At 36.7% G+C, this 16,861-nt stretch overlaps 1 pseudogene across 1 annotated transcript in view; it reads left to right on the forward strand.

Annotated features, from left to right (window-relative positions):
- LOC308649351 (serine palmitoyltransferase 1-like) overlaps positions 1 to 16,653 on the forward strand; it is a 42,784-nt pseudogene extending 26,131 nt beyond the window's left edge. Inside the window, exons 7-12 of the transcript in view lie at positions 5,167 to 5,297; positions 8,679 to 8,768; positions 13,055 to 13,162; positions 14,559 to 14,654; positions 14,946 to 15,042; positions 16,535 to 16,653. The product of the transcript in view is annotated as a serine palmitoyltransferase 1-like (transcript). The remainder of the gene's footprint in view (positions 1 to 5,166; positions 5,298 to 8,678; positions 8,769 to 13,054; positions 13,163 to 14,558; positions 14,655 to 14,945; positions 15,043 to 16,534) is intronic.
- Positions 16,654 to 16,861: the final 208 nt, after the last annotated feature.

Genomic DNA, 16,861 nt, shown 5'->3' on the forward strand with positions numbered 1-16,861 from the left:
CCTAAGCTACATATCCTTCCATGCACTATACCTAGTGTCTTTTTTGCTTCCCGGGAATCATTAGACAGTTTATTTTCTTCTACATGATCTATTTTTGACTGATTCATAAAAATATAAATTGTCCATATTGATTGGGTAGTGTGATATCTCAGTACGTGTATACATTATGTACTATCTAAATCAATTTAAACTTCTATCCCCTCAAGCTCTTATGGTTTCTTTATGGTAAAGACTTAATGTGCTTTCTTCTAGCTATTGTTTTGAAATATACTGTGCATAATTACTGTCTATAATCACACCAGAACTTCTTGCTCCTATCTAACTGTAACTTAGTATCCATTGACCAAACTTTCCCCTTCTCTCCCTCCCTGCTGTTCTTTCTGTCATCTTACAGTTGCCATTCTACTCTGAATTTCCCATTCCCGATGTTTTTAGATTCCACATAAGAGTGAAATCATATAGTATTTGTCTTTCTCTGCCTGGTTCATTTAACGTAGTTATCTTCATTTCCATCCAGATTGCCACAAATGACAGGATTTCATTTTTTTATGGCTGAATAGTACTTCATTTTCTATGTGACACATTTCTTTTCTTTCTTTTTCTTTCCTTTTATAGTACTAAGGGTCAAACCCATACTAGGCAAGTACTTTGCTACTGAACTGCACACAAGCCCTTTTTAATTTTTATTTTCAGATAGTTACCCACACTTATATTATACTTTCGATCTTCCTGCCTCGGCCTACCAAGAAGGTAGAATCACAAGCATGTGCCACCATACCCAACTGTACCACATTTTAAAAATCCATTTATCAGCTGATGGATATTTAGGTTGTTTCTATCTCTTAGCTATTGTAAATTATGCTGTAGTAGACATGGGAGTGCAGGTGTCTCTTCAACAGACTGATTTCATTTCCCTTGGTTAAATAACCAGGAGTGGGATTTGCTGGATCAGGTATGTTTTTAGTTATTGGAGGGGGGTGGCGGTGGGGGGGGGGTGGGAATTGAACTCAGGGCACTCAGCCACTGAGCCATATCCCCAGCCTTATTTTGTATTTTATTGAGAGACAGGGTCTTGCTGAGTTGCTTAGCACCTTGTGGTTGCTGAAGCTGGATTTGAACTCAGGATCCTTCAGCCTCCTGAGCTGCTGGGATTACAGGCATGTACTGCCATGCCCAGCTGTTTTTAGGTTTTTGAGGAAACACATGTATTTTCTCCCATTCTGTAGGTTGTCGCTTTACTTTTCTTGTTTTCCTTTGCTGTACAGAAGCTTCTAGTTTGATGTGATCCTGTTTGACTATTGCGTATGTTTTCTGTGCTTTTGAGGCCTTTTCTAAAAACTTGTTTAACCATTCAGATATCCTAAAGCATATTCCCTGTTTTGTTCTAATAGTTTCACAGTTTCTGGTCTTTAAATCCTTAATCCATTATAAGTTGGTTTTTGTAACTGGTGAGAGATGGAGTTTCACTTTATTCTTCTGCATGTGGATATGCACTTTTTCCTAGCACCATTCATTGAAAAGACTATCTTTTCTCTGGCGCGTGTTTGCCCAAAATCATTTGACCCTAGAAACGGGTTGTTTACTTACAGCCTCTCCGTTGTGTTCCACTAGTCTAATATATCTGCTTATACACCAGATACAATGCTATTTTAGTTACTGTAGGTTTATATTACATTTTGAAGTTAAATAGTATGGTTCTTCCTGCTTTGTTCTTTTGCTCAAGATGGCTTTTTCCATTTGGGGATTTTTGTGGTTCCATATAAATATTTTTTTCTTGTCTTTGAAGAATGTCTTTGTTTTTTAGGGATTGCAATGAATCTGTAGATGATTTTAGATTGCATATCTAAATAATACTGATTTTTTTTTCAGTCCTTGAAAATAGGATGTCTTTCTACTTTCTGGTATCCTCTTTAATTTCATTCACCACTGTTTTATAGTTTTCCTTGTAAAGATCTTTCATCTCTTTGGTTGTTTTGTCTGTGATTTTTGAGTCTTATCCTTTTTTATTTATTTATTTATTTTTAGTTTTCGGTGGACACAACATCTTTCTTTGTATGTGGTGCTGAGGATCGAACCCAGGCCGCACGCATGCCAGACGAGCGCGCTACTGCTTGAGCCACATCCCCAGCCCAGAGTCTTATCCTTTTTTTAGCTAAGGGTTTGTCTATCTTTTCAAAGAGCCACCTATGTGTTTAATTGATTGATTGTGTGTGTGTGTGTGTGTGTGTGTGTGTGTGTGTGTATGTGTGTTCTTCACATGTGTGTTTTTCTAGTTTCTTGAGCCATAAGGACCTGCACAGTCTAAAGGACATACCAAGACTTCAGTGTGTCTTTTCATTTGCACAAGTCTATATCACCAATCAGCATGTCCTTTTCTACCTGGTGCTTAGGCAAATCTGGAGTGCCATCTGTGAGCACTGGCCCAGCAGTAGCTGTACTACCCAAGATTGAGGAAGGAGTGGTAAAGACAGTTCTTCAGATACCAAGGCTAACACTTGAACTGGATCACACCAAAGTCTCACAGCTTCAGGGACATATGCAGTCCGGGAGCATGGGGAATGTGCCTCAGGCCCACTTCAGTCCTGGCAGTGATGCAGGCCAAAACTTTGGCCTATCCCACTGGCACATGGGTCTCCACCTGAGGCAGAGGTGTGTCTCAGTCACTCATCTTCGAGCTCTGGCTTGTGAATGAGGTCTTTGGTTTCTACCCAGCATTGAGTCTTAACATGGCAGGCCTGGCACTCCCACTTCAAAACATTCCTATGCCAGCTTTCATGCCCTATTCCTCAAAGGGCAGAGTCTTGCTCTAAGCCTGCCACCCCAACGTGGAGGAGGGGTGGCAGAGGCAGTCTCTGTGCAGCCTGGCTAATGCAGGTCCATAGGTTCAGTTCAGAGGTTTTCCCTGGTGGTAAGGGTAATGGGACTCTTTCTGGTACCAGGTTTCATCATGGTGGGCCTGGTATCTGTGTTTCAAGTCTAAGGCCTAAACTTAATTCCCTGTCTCTCCCCCATGCAGGAAGTTTCTCTCTGCTTGGAGTTAGGGAAGGGGTGATTCTCTAGTAACTCCTTCCTTCCTGCTTTCTTCAGTGTCTTTTCATTTTGTTACACTAAAAGCAAGCCCTGTAGTCTCTCGCTTACCTGGCTTCCGTAGTTCTTGGTGGTAATAGTTTAGTTTATGAATAACTGGTAAATTCAGAATCTGGGGAGACAATTGCTGGAAGATCTTACTCAGAGGATCTTGCCATGTTGTTCGGCCTCCAATTCTGCATAATTTTAAATATAATACTTTTGCCTGAAATTCAGTTGAATGCAGGGATGCTAAAGGTAAAAATGTTGTTTGATAAATTGGTCTTGACAAATCCATCAGGCACAGTGCTTCATTTCCTTTCAGTGAATGGTGATGATGTTTCACACACAGAAAATTTCAGCACAAAGTTTATTCAGGAACTTAAGTCTGTTCCTTCAATCTGTTGTCTGTGTTCACTTATTTATTTCATATTCATGTTTTTAAATTAACTAAAATATTGAGGTCATTGCAGGTTTATAAGCACTGAAAAGAAATCAGACTGAGATTTGTGCACTCTACCAAGTCTGTTTTCTCTGGCTGCTTTCAGATATTTTTCTTGATCATTTGTTTTCAGGAATTGGACTATGGTGTGTTTGGGCATCTATTTGTTTGGGTTTACTGTTCCGGGCTTTGCTCAGCTTCTTTAGTCTATAGGTTTAAGCCATTTGTCCAATTTGGGAAGTTTTGAGCCATTATTTCTTTGAGAACCTTTTTATTAGTCCCACCCTTTTTCCCTTTTCCCTCTACAACTCTAGTGACACAAATATTCCATCATTTATTATACTCCCACAGATCCCTGAATCTCTGCTCATTTCTTCCTAGCCTATTTTCTTTCTGTTGTGCACCGTGAATCATTTCTATTCGTACATCTTTCCATTCTCTGATTCTTTCCTATCCGTTCAATAAAGTCTTGTTTTGTTTTTCAGTACTAATATTTTCTCAGGATTCTTCTTTATAACTTCTCTTTCTTTACTGAGGCTTCCTATTATTTCACTTTTTGCAGGCATGTTAATAATTGCTCATTGAAACATTTTTGTGTTGGATATTCTGAGATAATTGTCAGATGATCTTGTTTTCTCTTTCACCTCAGTATTGACATTTGTTTTCCTTCATTCTGTGTAAGTTCTTCTGATTCTTGGTATAAGTAATATTTAATTGGAACCTGAGCATGTCATATTATGTACTATAGTGTATACCTTCTTTAAACCAACTCTTTCAGTCAGCTTTCTCTGACACTATTCTAACAAGGGAAGGAGTGGGGGACTGCCTCCTTGTTACTGCTGCTAGGGTGTCCCATCCCAGGTTCCTACTTGGCCTCCATTAACATCTGAGGTGGAAGTTTCTTCATTGCTGCTGGGTGATGAAGACAGTACTGATTTTTCCCTAAATGACGTCTGGCACCACCAAGCAAAAACCAGGAGGGTGCCCCAATACTGGGATGGAATTTTATGTACCCCATGTGGTCTCTGCCAACACCCCAGTGGGGAGGACAGGGTCCTCTTGTCGCCAGCTAGCAATGAAAGTCCCAGCTCACTTCTTAGCCTTTTCTGATGGCCCCCGGGAGGGTGTGGGATACTTTGTTATAGCCCCTCAAGGGTCAAGTCGAGGTTCCCTTCTCAGTCTCTGCTGGTTTGAGTGAGGTTGGAGCTATAGTTTTTTCCTATAACGTTTGGTTATAGTTAAGTGGTTATTGTTCAGAACCCTTCTGTCCAGCTGGGCTACCACTGTTGCTTCCCATGAGAAAATATAGCAGAATACCAGTCACATCAGAGATGACACTGATAGTGAGTTGCACCAATATGTTGTGTATTTCTTAGAAAGAGCAAGCATGTGAGTCATTTGATATGTGCATCCTGATCTCAGAGAGGTTAGAATTTGGCAAGTATGCACTGCTTAGAATAGATTAAATGTGATAATTGTGTGACAAGGACTTGCAGAGTGAAGAGCAAACAGTGACCTATGAATGCTCAAACATGTTTTATTTGCTGTGTTCCAGTTAACAATTGGAGATTGGTTAACTCACAAAAGCAAGCATTCCTTTCCTGAGAATGTTGACAAGGCCCTTTAACCCCAATTTGGTGAACCTCTCTCCTTTGCAGAGATAGTGCTGCCTGCTTTGCTATTCAGAAAGGATTACAAGCATCACGTAGTGACATTTAAGTTATTTAAGCATAATGATGTAGCTGACCTGGAGCGACTACTAAAAGAACAAGAGATCGAAGATCAAAAGGTATGATTCTTTTGAAGAAAATTATACAGTTCTTTTGTACTTTCTAACCAGCTAAATTATATATGAAATGGTAATTTGTCATTGAAAACTTGCCTGCGGATCACATTTGGATATTAAGTAAGCGTGTTCCTGCTTATTAAATATATTTCGTGTTGGAGAGCCAAGACTGATTGTAATTGCCTTGTCAATGCCATAATTATATACAGCAAAATTAAGGGGGTTGAGGGACAGTTTGCACTTAGTGAGTGGGGGAGATACACACTCTCAGCTCTGTATAGTACCACCAAAACTCATTAGGGCATGCATCTAGTGGATTCAAAATAGGCTTATTATATCAGAAGAAATCACGTACCAATTACATGGAGGAAAGAATGGCAGCAGATTTTAATTTATTTATGAACCAAGTAAGACCCTTTCTCCCCACCCCATCCTTTCCCTGGAGCGCTAAGCAGCTGCTGCCTGTGGGAAAGGACTGCCCTGTAATTGGACTGCCTACAACCTGCAGCCCTGTTTTCAGTCCTTTGTCCCAGGAACATGAATAGCCCCTGGTGGTGGTGGTTTGTATTTGCCCCCTTGGTTTCTAATTAGAGAATGGCACAGAGGAAGTACGTTCAAAGCATCACTATTAGGATTATAATTTATTTTTCCTATGATGACAAGAATGGAAAGAGTAGTTCTGGTCTGTGGCTCTGTAGCAGGACATAGTGATAGGTGGACTGTTCTGGGAGCCTGAATGTTGTATCCTTTATCTCAACTGTTTCAAGAGGACTTTGCAGATGTGACTTGACTCATTCATAACTAGAATAACAGATGAAAATGCACATCACATTCCTCAATTTTGTGTTAATTTCCATTTTCCCAAATATTTGCTTTATTTATTTAGGATTCTGTCATCTTTGTTTAGGATCAGTTTAGAAAAATCTACAGGGAAGCTGGGCCCAATGGCGCACACCTATAATCCCAGACACTCAGGAGGCAGAGGCAGAAGAATCATAAGTTCAAGGCCAGCCTCACTAGTTTAGTGAGATTCTGTCTCAAAAAATAGACTTTTTTTTTTTTTTTTTTTAAAGGGCAGTGGGTGTAACTCAGTGGTAAAGTGTCTCTTGGTTCAGTCTCTAGTACTGCAAAACAAACAAAAAAGCTACAGAGAAATTTCTACAATTTCTAAACTTGAATCCATTTCATTGAATTTCTTTCTATAGATTGTAAAAAAGATCTCTATTATTCTTATTTAGTAATAACATGCTGGCCACCAGATTGAAAAATACTGCCTTGGAAAGTATGACCAAGAATTCAGTGTATTGTAGATTATTTTATTTAGCTAATATTGTACAGATTTGGAAGATGTCATATTCATATTCCATGTGTTTTATAAGATTTCTAATCCATGGAAGTTTTCATGAATAATGAAAAATAAAATTTCATAGAAGGATTACTTACACATACTGTGCAAGTGAAAAATAACCCTTACTGCAGTATGATTAAGGAAATAGCCTAAAGGATTTAGTTTTTCAAATTATGGCACATTTTTTTAAGCGGTGCCCACATAGGTGTACTGAAACAAAGGATGCTCTATAACAGTGGGAAGAGTTTAAATTGGCACCTACCTCCTAGAAGGTAAGTGGGCAAATATATTCCACTTAGATATCCCTTTAGATTCCCCTTTGACCCATATGTGGGGTGTCACATTTAGAAAATAATCAGAAATGGTGTTAAAGGTTGGTGGGTTTTTTTTTTTCCCCAAACAAAAAGCAAAATGAGGGAAACTACTTAAATCCAACATTAGAATAGTTAGATTATTTGTGTTATTCCCACAAAGTAGAATATCTCCATTAAAATCATATTTTAAATAATACTAAATAATCTAGAAATGGTCATAACATATTTTTAATTTCAGTTTTTTTTTAATTTTAATTTCAGTTTCTGAAATTATTGCAATATAATTCTAACTTTGAACAAAGTAGTAGACATATACAAAGAGACAAAAATTATCATTGAGTGATGTAAATAGCTAATTTTTAAATTCTTTTTTTTCTTTTTTTTAAATATATTTTTTCATTTCTTATGACTCTTACATGAATATTTTAAAATCCTAAGAAAATACTTGGGCTGGAGGTATGGCTCAGTATAATAAAACTTACCTATCGTGTACAAGACCCTGTGTTTAATTCCTAGTCCAGCCAAAAAAAAAAAAAAAAAAAAAGGTAAAATAGAACTTTTTTTTTTTTTTTTTTTAAGGCAGAATGCCTGCCACCATGGTGAAATAAAGGTGACCTCTTTTCATCATTGACTCCTGATAGATCCATATTGCTATCTGAGAAGCATTCTGTTTTGAGTTGACTGAATGACAAGATTGAACAACCTTAGTGATGTATAATTTGCTGGACCTCAACTGCCTAAACTGCCCCCTTAAAGCATTGCTGATACTTGAGTTTCTAACTGTCCAATGGAGCAAATGTCTAGAGGCAAGAAACCTTTTGAGTAGGAAGTGAGTTCTAACTCTTATCTGTGGCCACCAGTATTTTTTCATTCAGACACACCTGAAGCATCTACAGATTCTTACCATGTGAAGAATTTATAGTGACCTGCTGTGAGCAGGGTGTTGGGAGATCCATATTATTTGAATAGGCTCTCCATCACCACCCAACCTTCGACATCATTAGACCAAGGTCATAGTTGAGTTTTACTTGACCCAGTGACAGGTCAGTGGGAGAGTGAGGAAGGACAAGGGTTTTGCTATACTTTGGTATGTCAGGGAGATCAGAGTTTGTGATTTTTGTTATAACTTTTGATTGTGTAAAAATTGCCATGCACACAAAAGGAAACAGTTGCATTGCTCTTGGGAGCTGCAGTTTCTCCCATTCCTTTTCCCAACATTGTTACCAGCATCCTGCCATTCTTGTACCATCTGTACCTCTCCCTGCTTGATGATGATGCTGTTCATCATCATCATCTTCATTATGGTTCTTTTTCTTTTAGGCAAAAATTAAAGACATGGAAATGCACAAATCCTAGCCATATTATTTGATCAGTAATTTTTACCCATGTAGCCCAGGAATCAGTGCTTCATCGTGATATAAAATTTCTCCAGAGTTTCCTTGGGTCCCATCCCAGTCTCTCTGGAGTTGGAGGGTTTCCTTTGTGCTTTAACACAGTTCAAGTGCTGTAAGTATGTGTGAGGTCCCCTAGTCAGTGCTGTGAATGAAAAACATGTCTGAGGGGGGGAAAAAAAAAACAGGATCTCAAACATTGAGCTTTAAATTCATTTAGACCATTTTTCTTTGATGAATAAATCTTGTGAGGTGAACTTTGTAGGGAGTATGTAACAGATTTTTTGACTTGGAATTACTGAAATTTAAGATATCTGGTTCTTTTTTTAAGAATCCTCGCAAGGCTCGTGTAACTCGACGTTTCATTGTAGTAGAAGGATTGTATATGAATACTGGAACTATTTGTCCTCTTCCAGAATTGGTAAGCAACGTGTTTATTCACTTTTTAGTATTTATTCATTTATTCATTATTTAGTATTATTTTAGTATTGGATAGTTTGGCAGATGTGCCTTTTGCTCATGACCACATTGAGTGTGTGACATCTACAGTGCTTTGCACACTAGGTATCAAAGATATTTTGATCATTCAAGGGAGGCAGATTACTTACATGCTAACATTGGGCTTTAAAAAGTAATCAAAACTTTTTATAAAGCAACTTTATTGCTGGTTGCAGCATTGCACACCTGTAATCCCAGCTATTCATGTGACTGAGGCAGGAGAATCACAAGTTCCAGGCCAGCCCAGGAAACTTAGGCCCAGTCACAAAATAAAATTTTAAAAGGGCTGGGGATATAACCTAGTGGTATAGAGCACTTGTCTAGCATGCACAAGGCACCAGGTTCAATCCATAACACCACAGCAACAATTTTTTTAAAAAGTTCTTTTTTAAAACATGTTATTGAGGCACAATTGATGTGTGTGAAATGCACCAACTCTTAGTATACAGTTTGATAATTTTAATAGATTTATATACCTCATCATCACCACCACCACAGCCAAGGTACAGAACATTTCCATCATTCCAGAAAGTTCTCTCATGCTTCTTTGTAGTCAGTGTCTGTTTCTAGTCCCATGCAACCATTGGTATGCTTTTCATTTCTTTAAATTAGTTTGATCTTTATTGAATTTCATGCAAATTAAATAATATGTATGTTATAAAATTCAACTTTATAACCTTGAAAGCAGTGTACTGTTTTTAGAAACCATGATCATTGAGATTTTCCATATCAAAGTAAAATTCACATAACATAAAACTGGCATTTTAAAGTATACAGGTCAGGCTAGGAATGCGGCTCAGTGATAGATTTCTTGCCCGACATGCATTAGGCCCTGGGTTTGACCCCTCCCCCAACACCACCAAAAAAAAAATTAAGTCTGCAGGTTAATGGCATTTAGTATACTCACCATGTTGTACAACCATCAACTCCATCAAGTTTCAAAACAATCCATACCTATTAAGCAGTCTATATTCTTCTCTCCCTAACTCCTAGCAACCACCAATCTGCTTTCTGTCTCTATGGATTTACCTAGTCAGAATTCTTTCTATAAATGGCATTATACAACATGAGACCTTTTAAATATGGCTGACTTCATTCACTACTATGTTTTCAAAGTTCACATACATTTTACTGCTATGTGTCATATACTTGATTCCTTTTTAATGCTAATCTTTCATTGTGTGAATATATACCACATTGTATCTGTTCATCTTTTAATGACCGTGGGTTTTTTCCTATCTTTTGTCTATTATGAGTAGGGCTGCCATCAGCAGGATCTTAGGATAAACTGTTTGATTTCCTGAGGAACTGTCACACTGTTCTCCACAGTGACTGCACCATTTTACATTCCCATCAGCAGTGTTCTGATTCTCCACATTCTTACCACCACTTATTTTCTAGGTTGATTTGTTTCTTTTCTTAGCCATCGTAGTATGAAATAGTACCTCATGTGGTTTTGATTTGCATTTTCCAAAAGACTAATGTGTTGAGCCTGTTGTCAGGTACTTATGGGCCATTTTTGTTTATCTTCTTTGGAGAAATATCTGTTCAAATGCTTTGCCCATTTTTTGTTTGGGTTGTCTTTTTGTTATTAAATTATAAGAGCTCTTTTTTATGTTCTGGGTACTAGCCCTTATCATATATATTATTTACAAATATCTTCTCCCATTATATGAAGTTTTGCTTTACTTTTTGATATTGTCTTTTGATGCACAAAATTTTTAATTTTGATGTGGTACAAGTTAGCTGTTTCGTGTCATATCTAAAAATCTTTTGTCTAATCAAAAGCCATGAAGGTGTACTCCTTTTTTCCTTTGAAGAATTTATAGTTTTCACTCATAGTTTTAGGCCTTGGTTTATTTTGAGTTAATTTTTTATATACTATGCTGTAGTGATCCAACTTTATTCCTTTGTTTGTATATGGTTATCTAGTTATTTGCATTGTTCGTTGAAGACTAGTTGTTTCCCATGAAATGGTTTTGGCATTATTGTGAAAAATCAATTGATCAAAGATTCATAAGTTTATTTCTAGACTCTGAATTTTATTACATTCATCTATATGTCGATTCTTATACCAGTACCACACTGTCTCAACTTTTGTAGCTTTAAAATAAGTTGTGTTTTTTTTTTTAAAGAGAGAGGAGAGAGGAGAGAGGAGAGAGGGAGAGAGGAGAGAGGAGAGAGGGAGAGAGGGAGAGAGAGGGAGAGAGAGAGAGAGAGAATGAATTTTATTTTTAATATTTATTTTTTAGTTCTCGGCGGACACAACATCTTTTTGTTTTGTATGTGGTGCTCACTTCTGTGTTGTAGAGCACAAGAAATGTATTTTTCTTCTCCCTATTTCTTGAGAGTATCAAAGACTGATAGGATGATGTGGGGGAGGTGATGGGCCAAAAGGTTCTAAAACTGTATGTTACATGGGTATGATCATAAGGTATTGCTGATGAAGAAATATACAGTGAAACAAAAATATGAGAACAGACCAAGTATGTGTAAGTATTGATCATGTAAAGATTACATGATGCAACTAATGTTTGATCCTGAGTTTCCTGTTAGTAAGTTTAGCTGATTGCTCTTTTTCTGTGCTAGCACTGTGATATTATTAAATGTTTTCTAAAATATGATTTTTAGAAACTATAAAATATCTCATATTAAAGAATGGGAAAGAGCAGTGTTGAGAAGATGTAATTCTCCCCAAATTAGTTTATTCATTGTTGATGGACATCCAGCCCCTTCAACTCCCCCTCCGTGTTTAACATTGGTTAGCAAGAATAGCCAGTAAAATTTCAACAATGAAAAACAAATCATCAAAAACTTGTCATATGGGGCACCAAAACAGCTTATATATTTTATGTATTATTTCTGTAGCTTCAGCAGAAAAATTAATTTAATCTAATTAAACTTAAAATTAGAAGTGTGATTCTGACCCAAGAACAGATACATAAGTCAGAGGAAGACTTTAGAACTACTGTTCACGTTATGTACATAAAAATGTAGTAGCTGATTGCTATATTTAATCCAGTCATGAAACTGATTATATTCAAATTTTATGGGTAAATTAATTATACATTAGAGAAAAAATATCTGTAGACAAACATGCATATATCAGCTTCTAATGGATTATTAGATTGTGTTCTTTTAAACCAGTGAAATAATTAGAAAAGGTACAGATTAATACCCACCTAAGCCTGAAAATAAAGAGAAAAACATTTTGACTAATGAACCATATTAATGAAAACAAGATTCCAAATTAAAGCCACCCATGGAGGAATATCTACATATCCCCAGGAGTTTGTATGTACAGTCAGACCAGTGTATAACAGATGGATTACATGCCTGTACATATAAATATTTTAACATTTACTTTTTAAAAATTTTGATAGATTACATGCCTGTACATATAACTATTTTAACATTTACTTTTTAAAAATTTCGTATTGTGCTGTCTTTTTTATTGAGTTAAATTGGATCATTTTAGAGGTCTAAAGTACACTCAATTCTCATTCACCATAGTTATGTTCTACCAAGTATTGCTACAAACGCTGACATGGGAATGCTGAGCTATGCTACTGAGGCAAATAAGGGTTAAGATTAGGTTTCTGTGAGCCTCTAGTCACAACATTTTTGTCACACTTAAAACACCTTGTTTTAAGTGCGTTTCTGTGTAAAGCCACCATGTTTAATACATAATACATATTGTTTACTCATTCTTCCTGAACCTATAGCCAACAGCCCCTAAAATTCATGCCTGAAAGAAGCTTCTCTGACACAGGTTTTCTCAGGGTACTTCATAGTCTTCTTGCACTTCAACCCTACAACTGGGAGCCATTTTAAATATCAGAATCACCAAGAGAATCACCAAAACAAGAAAAGTGTGGCAATAAGTAATGTCCATGAAAAGGGTACTTGTTAAAAGTATCTGAGCTGAAACAATGACTTATTCAACTTTAGCTAAGAACACAAGTGTCAAATAACTTGAATTCTTCACCACAACACTACACATGCCTGTCTTCTGACACTGTATATGTAAAGAGAGTTGTTGGTTTGAAGATTCCAAGTAAATTTTAACAGGTGAATTTGCAAATATAGGATTCACAAATATTGAGTCAACTGTGCTTACATTTTCAGGTTTAATTTTTTTTCATTGAAATATACTCTATTTGCTGCTAATCATTAGTATTTTAAAGTTGGATTTTATTTAACACCTAGGTTAAATTAAAATATAAATACAAAGCAAGAATCTTTTTGGAAGAAAGTCTTTCATTTGGAGTCCTTGGGGAGCATGGCCGAGGAGTCACTGAGCACTATGGAATCAGTGTAAGTTCTCCATTTGGGGGAAATTCCCCTCCTATAGGAAACATATGGCTCTATTGTGCTGGGTTTTCATAGATATAAGACAGTGCTTCTCATCCCTGTAGAGGGATGAAACTATGGTCTCTGTCTTCTCACTGAGCCCACAGTGGGTTTGGTCATTCTGGCCAGGGGACCCCAGCTTCCTTCTGGAAGTGGGAGTGTGTGATCTTGACTTTTCATGTCTCTTTCTAGAATCAGTTAAAGCTTGCAATGCATTTACTAAAATCATTAAAAATTGCCTTAGAAGTCCTTTTAAAAGTTTATGATAGTAGTAAAAGGATTTGTCTGGATTTGTTGCAAAGAAGTGAGGAGGGCAGGTAATATGGGGCCATAGACAAAACCGTGTTCTTGAGTGGGTAATGATTATATCTGGGTGATGGGCATTCTTCATTCTATTCTATTTTTGTATATGCTTGAAACTTTTCATAATAAAAGGTTAACAATCTTTTTTTATTAAGAGCAAGATTACAGAAGTTTAGCAGGAATGTAGATCTTTGTTGCATCTGTGAATCACTTAAAAACACACCAGATGTGAACTAACTATCAAATTCATTATCAGAGTCCTCAAGATGTAATTACTGAAGATGCCATGTACATACCTATAATTCCAGCTGCTCAGGGGACTGAGGCAAGAGTCTCCAGTTCAAGACCACCTTCAACAACCTAACAAAAGACCTTAACTCAAGGACCAGGAATGCAACTCAGCAGTAGAGTGCCCCTGGGTTCAATTCCAAGTACCACATAAAATAAATTTTTAAAAAAGGAAGAACTTAATTGAACTCCTGCTATATACCCAAAATGGAACTTGATGCTAGGGGATGGAGCAAAAGAAGAGAGAGCAAAAGTACAAGATCAGAAGATGTAGGAACTTAGAGGCCCACAGGGTAGCTAGTTAGGTTTATCACTGCCCAGTTGGTCTGCTTTGGTCAGAAATTCTATTGCCATGATATTTGGAGTTTTGGAGTAATTTCTCAAAAAAAAAAAAAAAAAAGGTAGATTTAGTTTTTTCTGGGGTAAAAGCCAGTTAGCCCACTGTTTTAGCAGTGGAAAAAGCTTATTTTGTAAACTATATTTTTAACATTAAACAGCTTCAGATTTCATCTTTTAATTTACTTTTCCGCTTTGAGCTAAGTGTGAATGCATGATGAAATAGCAGAAAAGTGTAAAATGAGACACTTCAGAGAAGACCATAAAACTGTGATTCTTATAGCAATAGATTTAATAAATTTTTTTGTATCTTTTTTTACTCTTTTATTTTCATGTAGGTAGCTTGTTTGAGTTCATATATTTACAGACATAATTAACACTGAAGTTTTATCTCCATGGAGGAATAACTATCACTTTCTCCTGATTTTCTCAGATTGATGATATTGATCTTATCAGTGCCAACATGGAGAATTCACTTGCTTCCATTGGAGGTTTCTGCTGTGGCAGGTCGTTTGTGATTGACCATCAGGTAAGCCTTTCTTAAAAACAAGCAAAATCTGACACTGGTTGCTTCATTGTCACCTCAGAATAATACAGAATTTTACTCTCAATTTACCAGTTTTTATTTAAAAGCCAATTTTTTAAGAGACTCTCAATACCTTTAGGAATTATCTCCCTTTTAACAAGTCTTTGTATGGATTACTCGTGGCTGAATCTTACCCCTTCACCACATGTGGAGACACTGTTCAGTAGATAGTGTCATGATCCAAATATTTACCCAAAGAAGTATGTGTGATACTTCTGACTTATTTCTTCTTAGCGACTCTCCGGTCAGGGATACTGCTTTTCGGCTTCATTACCTCCTTTGTTGGCTGCTGCTGCCATTGAAGCCCTCAACATCATGGAAGAGAATCCAGGTACAATCTTTTAAACTCAGGTTATTTTAACTATGTTACTGGCTTGGTTTTTGGAGGAATTAGCTAAAGGAAATTATTTACCAAAATAAAATTTAGGCTCCGAATTACATTTCAGGTTGAACATCGCTAGTCTGAAAATCTGAAATCCAGAATTCAGTATTTTTTGAGGATAGACATGCACATTTCAGGTTTTCAAATTAGGGAATCTCAATCAGTAAGTTTTATGTAAATATTACAAAATTCAAAAAACTCTTGAAATCTGAAATGTTCCAAGCATTTTGAATGAGGGGTTCTCATTCTGTATCTGGCAATTATAGGAAGAATGACAGTGAAGAAGTTGTCCCTGCCTCAAAGGCATGGATCAGAGCTTCTGTCCTAGGCTTGGAGATGGAGCCAAAGCATGGCTGGCTGCTGTAGCTAGAGAAGATGCCCAGAGGAGGGGGGTTACATTAGTGCTGGCCTAGACGTTGTCATTCATGTAAATTTTCCAGTCACTGTTTGGTTTATAGTTTTTTAAGAAATTAACCAGAATGTGCTGCTCTTTGGTATTTCTGAATTTATAACTATTTTAGTTTTTTCTTTCAGCCTTTGAATCATCAGCTAGTACTGAGGCCAAGCCTGGTTTACCAATAGCTTACTTAGCAGAATAAAAGTCAACAGAGAATTTAAAATGTGGTCTTTGGCTGTAGTAGTACCACCTTACCAAAACTAAAACAAAAGGAGAAGCATGCCTGATACCTGGCATGCCTGAATCTTCAGTGTTGACATTAATTCAGAGAATGAGAAGATATGAGTCAAATTTGTGCATACATTCAGAAGCTTACTTATGAGGTGGCCTGACTCCTCTGCTTCCTGGTCAGATACTTTTGTTTTTGAATTTTCCTTGAATTAAAAAAAATTTTTTTTTAAATGTTATAGTTGACTTTTTTTTAACCAAATTAATTTAGAATAAAGAAATAAGTAGTAGATTTGTACACTTTTATTTTTTGCCGTGTTATCTGTAGAATCTTGGAATAACAAGAGTAGTTGTTTTACTCAGAAATCGTCATTCCAGATTTTGCTGAAAGTGGAGTGTCCGAGTGAGAAGAGGCCAGGTAATAGGTGCCAAAGACAAAGTTCAAGCTCTCAGAGGAGTGCTAATACTGGCTCAGTGATACTAATTAAAAATACCTGCAGCATTTTAAATTGATGCACTTGAACTGGGCCTTTAAAAATATTTTAAGGTTGGGCTGGGGATGTGGCTCAAGCGGTAGCGCGCTGGCCTGGCATGTGTGTGGCCAGGGTTCGATCCTCAGCACCACATACAAAGATGATGTGTCCGCCAAAAAAACTAAAAATAAATATTAAAAAAATGCTCTCTCTCTCTCTCTCTCTCTCTCTCTCTCTCTCTCTCTCTCGTTCTCTCTCTGTCTCTCACCTCTCTCTTTAAAAAAACATATATATATTTTTTTTAGGTTATACTACCAAATGTTTTTTTTTTTTTTTCATTTAGGTATTTTTGCAGTGTTGAAGAAAAAGTGCCAGCAAATTCATAAAGCTTTACAAGGGTAAGTGATATAATTTTCAACCAACATAATTATCTGTACCATACTTAAACAACAAATGAAAAGTTTAAAATTTGACCACATTGCAGCCGAGAAACCAAAAACAGCTCACTCAACTGTTTATTATAGGTATAAAACTGGGGCAACTTTTCTGTCATTGTTTTAAAGAATCATGCCTTTGTTTTTATAAACAACATATTATAGCAACACAGAAGATAAAAATAACAGTCCAGCATCTTCCCACAAGAAATCACCAAGGTAAACACTGTAATATT

The sequence above is a fragment of the Spermophilus citellus genome (assembly GCF_964194105.1).
Source record: "Spermophilus citellus genome assembly, chromosome: 5".
Classification (NCBI taxonomy): Eukaryota; Metazoa; Chordata; class Mammalia; order Rodentia; family Sciuridae; genus Spermophilus; species Spermophilus citellus.